At 41.8% G+C, this 8,999-nt stretch overlaps 1 pseudogene; it reads right to left on the minus strand.

Moving 5' to 3' along the window:
- Positions 1-3,111: 3,111 nt before the first annotated feature.
- On the minus strand, positions 3,112-8,797 carry LOC111829981 (annotated as a pseudogene).
- Positions 8,798-8,999: the final 202 nt, after the last annotated feature.

Genomic DNA, 8,999 nt, shown 5'->3' on the forward strand with positions numbered 1-8,999 from the left:
TATGTAATATTAGGTTTCCTTACCTGTAATAGCCTGTTGAACTTCCCATTTTTTACCCGATTTTAATACCGAGTCTCAAACTGGATCGACAAAACCTACCTCCGCTGCTAGCCTCCTCTCTAGGTTCTCTTTGTTTAGAGACATCTAGAGTTCAATCAACTGTAAGTTTCATTCTCCTCCTTAGTACTGGTTTGATTTCGATGAGTGCTTCCTTCTTTTGCATATCTCTATTAATCGAATCAAAAGTAACTATATTTGTATTGCTATTTCGATTTCTTACTTGTATTGTTATTTTGATTTCTTACTTGGAAACATTAGTGATTGAAAATTGAATTTATGCATCACTGTTTCAGTTTCAGAATGGATTTAACCATGAAAACACAAATTCTTGTTATCTCTGCAAAAGAATCCACAATTGGTTTGAACCTGCAATTTTTTTATTTTGGAAAAAATTTGCAGCCTTGTTAGCATCGAGACTTAATATCTCTTGCTATTATTTTTGCAAACCAAAAATATTATTTTGAATTTAGCATCATGACCTACAGTCTTTTGTTCATGCAAAACATGTAATATTATTTTTGCAAATCAAAGTAATGTACAATACTTGTGGTCTCTTTGCTTTAAGTCACGTAATCGTAATCGTAAAGCATAATCATAACTCTAGCACTATGACATAGAGACTTGAGTGTCTACGTAGTTATTCTTTGCAAATTGGATTAATATGAACCTGTAATTTTGTAATTCACATCTGTATGTTTTTTTATTTTTGATTCACATCTGCTTTTTGAAATGTTGTAGATGGATTCTTTAGAAAATCCAGAAGTCAATGATGATAACACTCAAGGAGGTGAGAAATTTAAAGGGAAGAGGAAAGAAGCTCCATGAGATAATGATGGTAGTGATAAAGTAAAGAAGACATATGCTCAAAGGTCATGGGTGTGGAATCATTTCACGAGACAAGTGAAGGATCCAGATATGGGAGATTGTCACCACTGTAAGAGATCCTTTGTATGTCCAACTAAAAAAGGGACCTCAAACTTGAAGAAGCATTTGGAGATCTGTAAGCCGTACAAGGCATGGGCTGAACGTGAAACTGAAACTGTTATTAATCAAGATGGAATGTTGCAGGATGCAAGAGTAACAGAGAGTGTCTCTAGAGATGCTTCAAATGAATTGCTTGTTTTGGCTGGTTTGCCACTTGCATTTATTGAGTGCATGGCATAGAGACAGTTATGCAGCAGATGTAATCTATTCAAGCCTCATTCAAGAAGAACAGCTACTAGAGATATAGTTCAGATGTATGTCGCAAGGAAAGCTTCTTTGAAGGAGTGGATATCTTCTCAGCAGCATCGAGTGTCTCTTACTACTGACATATGGACTGCTAATGTTACAAAAGCTAGCTACATGGTGATCACTGTGCATTTTGTAGATGCAGATTGGCGCTTAAGGAAGTTGATACTTGGATTTAAGCACATCACGGATCATAAGAGCAACATGATATCAAAGGTTTTACTTGACTGTCTAGCAGAATGGGGCATAGAGAAGTTATTCACCATCACAGTTGACAATGCAACTGCCAACAGTATTGGACTAAAGAAGTTCATTGATGAGTTTAAGTTACTGAGGCATGATTCTTTAGTGTTAGGTGGGTATTACATGCACATGAGGTGTTGTGCTCATATAATCAACTTGATTGTCCAGGATGGTTTGACTAAATTGGGTCGTAATATAACTGTTGTTCGCAATGGAGTGCAGTATGTGAGGTTTTCGACTTCGAGATGTGACACATTTGAGCTAAAGGTTGTGTCAGGTAAGATGACTAGGGGAGTTTGCCTATGGATACCAAGACAAGGTGGAGTTCAACATACTTGATGTTAACAAGAGCCATGAAGTTTAAGTTGGCATTCCAGAAGATGGAGGATGAAGACAAGTTATACAATGACTACTTCATGGAATTAAAAAATGGGGCGAAGCAAAAAGGACCGCCTACTTACAGTAATTGGAGGGCGATAGAGAGGTTTGTGAAGTTTCTTGGTTTATTCTATACTGCTACTTTGGTTGTCTCAGCTTCAACCAAGGGTTGTTCATACAAGTGTTATGGTGAAATTGTCACTATAGAGAAGAATTTGACAAATATGAGCACTAGTTATGACAAAGAACTAAGCAAAATGCATGTTGAGATGAGAGAGAAGTTTAGTAAATACTGGGAAGGGATCAAGAATATTAACAAGATGCTGATTGTTGCTAGTGTGTTTGACCCGAGACAGAAAATGCAGTTTGCTACGATGTGCTTTGAGAAACTCTATGGTAAAGATAGTAAAGACGCTAAGGATATGTGCACATCTGTTTTAAACCTCATGAAGGATATGCTCGTGGAGTACACTTACTACAACAAAGGATCAAGCACACAATCATCTCAATCAAATCCATCTTCTAGTACTGCACAAGATCAATTTATATTTGATTCACTTTCGAGCGACATTGCAGAAGATGTTGTCCCTGAGTTTGAAAGGATGGACGACGCTTACAGTGACTTGGTATCAAGTAAAGGAGGTGGTGAGATGAAGGATGAATTAGATATTTATCTCAAGTATGAAACAGAGACTCCTAAAACTCTTCCTGGAAGTGAATGGGATGTTCTATCTTGGTGGAGACTCAATAGTCAGAAGTTCCCTATTTTATCTAAAATTGCAAAGGATTTTCTTGCAATGCAAGTTTCGTCTGTTGCATCTGAAGAGGCGTTCAACAATAGTGGTCGTATCCTTTCCGCGTATAGGAGTTGTTTAAGTCACTACATAGTGGAGGTGTTAATTTGCACTAAGCAGTGGATAAAACAAGATATGAAGATTAATGATAAGGATTGTCACTCTAACTCACAAATACTTGCTGATATTGAACTGTTTGATAATCTTCAAAGAGGTAAGTTCTAGTGTTTAATATTTCTGGTTAACTTTGAAGTTGTTTGCTTTTTTTTTGAAAAATCTTTGTTGTTGTTTTTTTGTAGAGTTTCTAAATGAAAACAACCAGTAAAAGAAGACTCATCAAGAACCATCATACTTCTTTTTTTTGGTAAGAGAGGGGAGGCTATTAAACAGAAACTGGAAAAAAAAATTACACTCTAACCCGACGTGGGTACGCAGACCCATTAACATCGTCCAACAAATTCGAATTCAGCTCACTCGGGCAAGTACTTAAACTGTGAAAACCAAACGGCAAAGAAAAGGCATGGTTAGCTAAACCATCGGTAAGACGGTTAGCCTCCCTATAAACATGAGAAAAACGCACTGACCAGTCCCTTGAAATGAAGCCATAGCACAAACGTACTAGGAAGGAAAGCGGATGCGTATCACAAATCACTTTCCTTAAGTATCCTACCACCATCTCCGAATCAATCTCCACCTCCACACAAGCGACCTGCCTATCCCAAGCAATACATAGGCCATAATACACTCCCCAAAGCTCTGCTAAAGGCGCTGAAAATATCCCAATATTAAGAGCAAATCCGAAGCACCAATTGCCATCTCCATCCCTGAGAACCCCACCAGTAGTTGCTAATCCCGGATTCCCTCTAGACGCACCATCCGTGTTCGGTTTCATCCATCCTATAGATGGCAACGTCCATGCGATGAGTCTCTCAACCCGCATATTGGTATCCGATTGAATGCGCTAACCATGCCTCTCTAGCCATATCTTTAACAAACTGAACTCTATCTCTGTATTTCCTGTTTTCCCCAAAAACATTACCGCACCTTCACTTCCAACCCCACCAAACTGTCACAGCAAATAGAGTTGCCCATTTAATGTTCCCCACAACCTTCCTGCTTCCCAAGTTATGAAAACCCCATTCCAGAAGAGACTGTGAAAAGAAATCCGGCTTATCCCGTAAAGGAACCAGTCGCTGCCAAACTCCCATCATTGCCGGACAGTCCCTTAAAATGTGTATTATCGTTTCCTCACCCCCTTTACAAATGGAGCATATCCATGTATCGCTTAAATGCCGTCGATATCTCTCCATGTTCGTCATAATAGCTTGATTAGCTACCAGCCATAAGAAGCAACACACCTGTTCCGGTGCGATCACAGCCCAAAGTCTTGTATAGAACTTATCCAACTGAACTCGCGTGGCATGGTCCTTAGTTAGCAGCGCATAGGCTGATTTACCAAGAATGACCCGTCGGCACTCCCTGTCCATGATAATCTATCTTTAGTGCCTGTAAACACGTCAATCACTACAGTCGCAAGATGTAAATGACCAAATCCAGAGAGAAAAGGCAGAATACGGCTGAGATCCCATTCTATACCAATCCTCCAAACCTTAGCAGCTTTAATAATTTTATAACCAAGAGGTAAAGTCCCTGTAGCATACTCTTCGAGTGGTCTATCCAAAACCCATTTATCTTTCCAGAACCTAATCTTCTGACCATCTCCAATTACCCAACCGATACCTAAGGGAATCGCTTCCCTCATCCCCACTACTATACTCCGCCAAGTTGAAGACCAAGTTCCTTTCACAGTCAACCAGAGACGATCATGAGCATCTCCTACTTTATATTTCCCTCGAAGAACCCGAGCCTAAAGCCTGTCATTATCATTCAACAACCGCCATCCAACTTTTGCTAAAAGTGCTATGTTCATCTCTTTACTTAATCTGATACCCAGCCCCCCTTCCTGTTTGGGCTTACAGACTTTATCCCAAGCCACAAGATACTGCTTCTTCTTTACATCCGTACTCCCCCACAGGAAACTCCTTGAAATTATGTCTAGAAGTTTCAGTGTTGCAGTTGGGAGCATAATCGTGGTCATAGAATTACTTTGCAATGAAGATAGTACTGCCTTGGTAAGCGTAAGGCGCCCCGCAAAGCTTAAGAATCTCCCTTTCCAACCCGATAACCTTGAATTCACTCTCTCCACAATTTCTCCGAACGTCTCTTTATTGATTCTTTTATGCAGTACAAGCATCCCCAATAATTACCAAGCTCTTTAGTCGCTTTAATCCCACTCTCGACACTGATTAAAGTTTCCAACTCTCTACTCACATTATTAGAGAAGAAGATTTTGGAATTATCCAAACTAACCTTCTGACCCGAAGCTGCGCAAAACGTCTCAGGTACTCTCCTAATGATACGAACCTGAGCCACGGACGCCTCAGCAAAGAGAATGGGATCATCAGCAAAACACATATGTGACAGATGCGGTCCTCTCTTTGACAGCTTAATTGGTTTCCATTCCTTAGACGCTATGGACAACTCAATTTGGTGACATAGCCTTTCAATGCAGAGCACGAAAAGATATGGTGACAGTGGATCACCTTGTCTCAGTCCCCTAGCCTGTCTAAACGCCTCAGTCTTTTGCCCATTCCATAAAAGACTCATAGAAGGCCCCGACACACACCTCATTATTCAATTTATCCAACTCTCTGGTAGTCCCGCAGCAATTAGGGTGTCCTCAAGAAAATCCCACCTAACACGATCATAGGCTTTCTCCAAATCAAGTTTCAAGAGCATCCAACCTTTCTTCCCTTTCTTCCTCCTCATGGAGTGAACTGCCTCTTGAACAATGATGACATTATCCGTGCTCAACCATCCGGGGATAAAGCTAGTTTGAGCTGGCCCTATCAGTTTAGTGATCACCTTATTTAACCGCACCACCATAGTTTTAGTAATAGTCTTAAACAAGACATTACATAAACTTATCGGTCTAAACTGTGTAATTCTCTCTGGCTTCAAAACTTTAGGGATTAGAACCACAAGAGCATCATTAGATCCATTCGGCAGCATACCCGTCTCAAAAAAATCCAGCACAAAACGAGTAACAGACTCTCCAACAACGTCCCAACATTGTTGATAAAAAATTGGCTGAAAACCATCAGGCCCTGGAGCTTTAAACTTACCCATACTCCGAACAGCACTTTCCACTTCTACTACTAGAAAAGGTCTGAGTAGCTCTGTTATCGCAGGTTGACTCAGTATAGGGAACCCCACATGTGAAAGCTTCAGCGGTACCTGCTGTACATCCTCCATGGAGTATAAACGAGTGAAGTACTCGACTGCGAACTTCTTCAATTGCGCTGAGTTAGAAACCCATCTCTCATCATTGTCTCTTAACATCTCAATTATATTCCTCCTCCTCCGAATGACTGTGGTTGTATGAAAGTACTTGGTGTTTCTATCACCCAAAGCAATGATCTCCTCTCTTGATTTCTGGAACCAAATAATTTCCTCTTGTTCTAACACTCTATCAAACTCCTTTAATAGCTCAGCCTATTGATCTAACAAACCATCTGTTTGATCCCTCTCAATTAATTCTTGAACAGCTCTAATACCTGAAATGAGCTTCTCTTTACGACGTTGAACATCCCCGAACACCTCCTTGTTCCATCGCTTTAGCTTGAGTCTCAAAATATTCAAAGCCTCTGGTGTTCTCAACTCTCCATTCCAAGAAGCTGCTAGAATATCTTGAAAACCAGTGTGAGTTAACCATGCTGCCTCGAACCTGAACAGCCTCCTCGTCGGGTCTCCTTTCCCCTCAGGGCTGAGCTGAAGGTAAAGTGGTGCATGATCCGATTCCAAGAACGGTAAATGCGCCACTGCCGCCTCTTGCCATTTGAGCCTTGCCTGAGCACAGCAGAGAATTCGATCCAGTCTCTTTGCCACGAAAGTATTCACCACACGTCCTCTCTTCCATGTATACTTACTCCCCCGAAAGCCAAGATCTATTAACGCGAGTTCATGAATCCATTCTCCAAATGCTATCGAATCCGAAGACAGTCGACCTTTCCCACCTGTTCGTTCATCAACCTGCACTATAGTATTAAAATCCCCACCAATAACCAAAGGGCCATCAAGATTGTTCACCGAATCCTTAAGAAGGCTCCACAACCCACTTCGCCGGCTAACTGTTGGGGCAGCATAGACAGCAACCAAATGCAGAATCTCCGAACCATTCTCCACCCTTGCATGAACAAACTGCTCTGATGACTTCACAATCGTCACGACTCCCACACTCGATCTCCAGAGTAGCCAAATACCACCGCTCTGGCCATTCGCATCCACACGAAAGGAATTTTCAAATCCCAAGCCTTGGCAAATCTGCTGAGCAAGATCACCTCCTGCGTGAGTATCAAATAACGCTAAAACATCCGTCTTATATCGCTTCAATATGTATCGAATCGATCGTCTGAAGTTGGGTTTGTTACCCCCCGGCCATTCCAGAATAAAGCATTCATCATCAAATTAATCCAATCGGTAAGAATTCTCGGGGAAAGCCGTCAAAAACTGCGCGTCTCCGTCGACAAATCCGCCAATCCCGACGAAGGCTCATGAACAACCAACAATCCACCCAAATCCATCTCAGCCACATCCACATGTGATATAACTTTCTGCGCCATCGAAACCAGACCCCCTCCTCCACCATCTGTCGCAAAGGAGTCACCGGACCGACCATCACTATCACTGTCCAATCGTAATCTCTTTCCCGACATTGACATTTCAACTTCTCCTCTTATTGGGCCAAAGATCAATCCTCTACCGGGCTTCCTGATCTTCGACAATTGCGGTTTGGGCCCATTTGTAGCCATACCCTTTTCGGCCCAGGCCCTTTCTCATTAGGCCCTACCCGATCCACTCCTTTCACCGTACTAGACATTATAAACCGCCCGATTCCTTTTCTTGCACTGTACTCTTTTCCTCAACCGGTTTCACCACCAAACTCTCATTTTCCTTATCTCCATCCATACAAATATCTACTTTCCTTATCGAGGAAGGAATCGTATCCTCCTTTAAAGTACCAAAACTATTCGCAATCACGATATCTCCGGAAACTTTCCTTCCCGTAATATCCCGAAGATTCCGTCCCAGATTTTCTTGGGGCCCCCCAGCGGCGGAGAGCTCCCGACGTGTTTGGGCTTCATTCCTCCTCCCTAATTTCCTCACCACCGTGAAACCATCATCCTCATCTTTTTCCTTAGTAACATTGATAGGCATAGCTTCAGTCACCACCAATGCCACTCTATCCTGCTCGATCTTTGGGCACTTATGAACCATATGCCCAAATATTCCACATCGTGAACAGATAACCGTGAGACCTTCATATGAAACAACATAACGTTCACCATTAATCACCATTGTCCCTTTCAACGGCATACTCAAATCCACCTCAACACATATTCTAGCAAATCTAGCTCTATCAATATTTAAGGTCGGTATGTCCACTTTCAATGGTCTTCCCAACCCCTCAGCTATGCTCAGCAAGATAGTCTCATGGTAAAAGTTGACCGGAATATTCGTCAACCTAACCCAAACAGGAGTTGTTACAATATCATCCTGCAACAGGAGCTTTCACCATCAGATAAATCCTGAAAGCTCTCCATGGACCACCTGTCAGTGCTGCCAAATATTCGTCCTCTACTTCAAACCGGATCGTGAAGAATTGACGTGGAAGATCAGTAACATACATAGCCCCCCGGGGTTTCCACAACTCACGCAGCTTCCTGCTCAACACTGTGATTGGAACAGTTCTACCCAGAACCTTCACAATCATGCACAGTTTCCACAAGCCATTCATCACCTCTAACACCTCCTCTTCAATCGTTACCACCGGTTCACCCGCAGCTCCATCTGGAAACTCAACCCTAACCCTTTTTCACAAAGTCCGCCGCTAAAACCCGCTTCGGACAAGCCATCCCTCCACCAAAACTTTTCGTCACTTTCCTTACCCAAACACCAGCAGAATCCGGCGGATCTCCCGCTGGTTGACTCTTTTCACCGATATCCATCATAGTCGCATCTCTCTCTCCCATCTACGAAGCCTACGACCAAACTCAAGAACCATCATACTTGGTAATAAGGTAACTTCATCTCTGTCATTGTTTTTAAAAATTGTTTAAAATTGTTTTTAGTTTTTAAAAGGTTTGGTTTTATGTAACATGTCATGATGTATGGATAATCTTGGTTAAATGTTGCCATCTTGGGATGATTCTTCTTTCTTAGTTTCTTCCATTT

This window comes from Capsella rubella, unplaced genomic scaffold (assembly GCF_000375325.1).
Source record: "Capsella rubella cultivar Monte Gargano unplaced genomic scaffold, Caprub1_0 scaffold_6, whole genome shotgun sequence".
NCBI classification, from domain to species: Eukaryota; Viridiplantae; Streptophyta; class Magnoliopsida; order Brassicales; family Brassicaceae; genus Capsella; species Capsella rubella.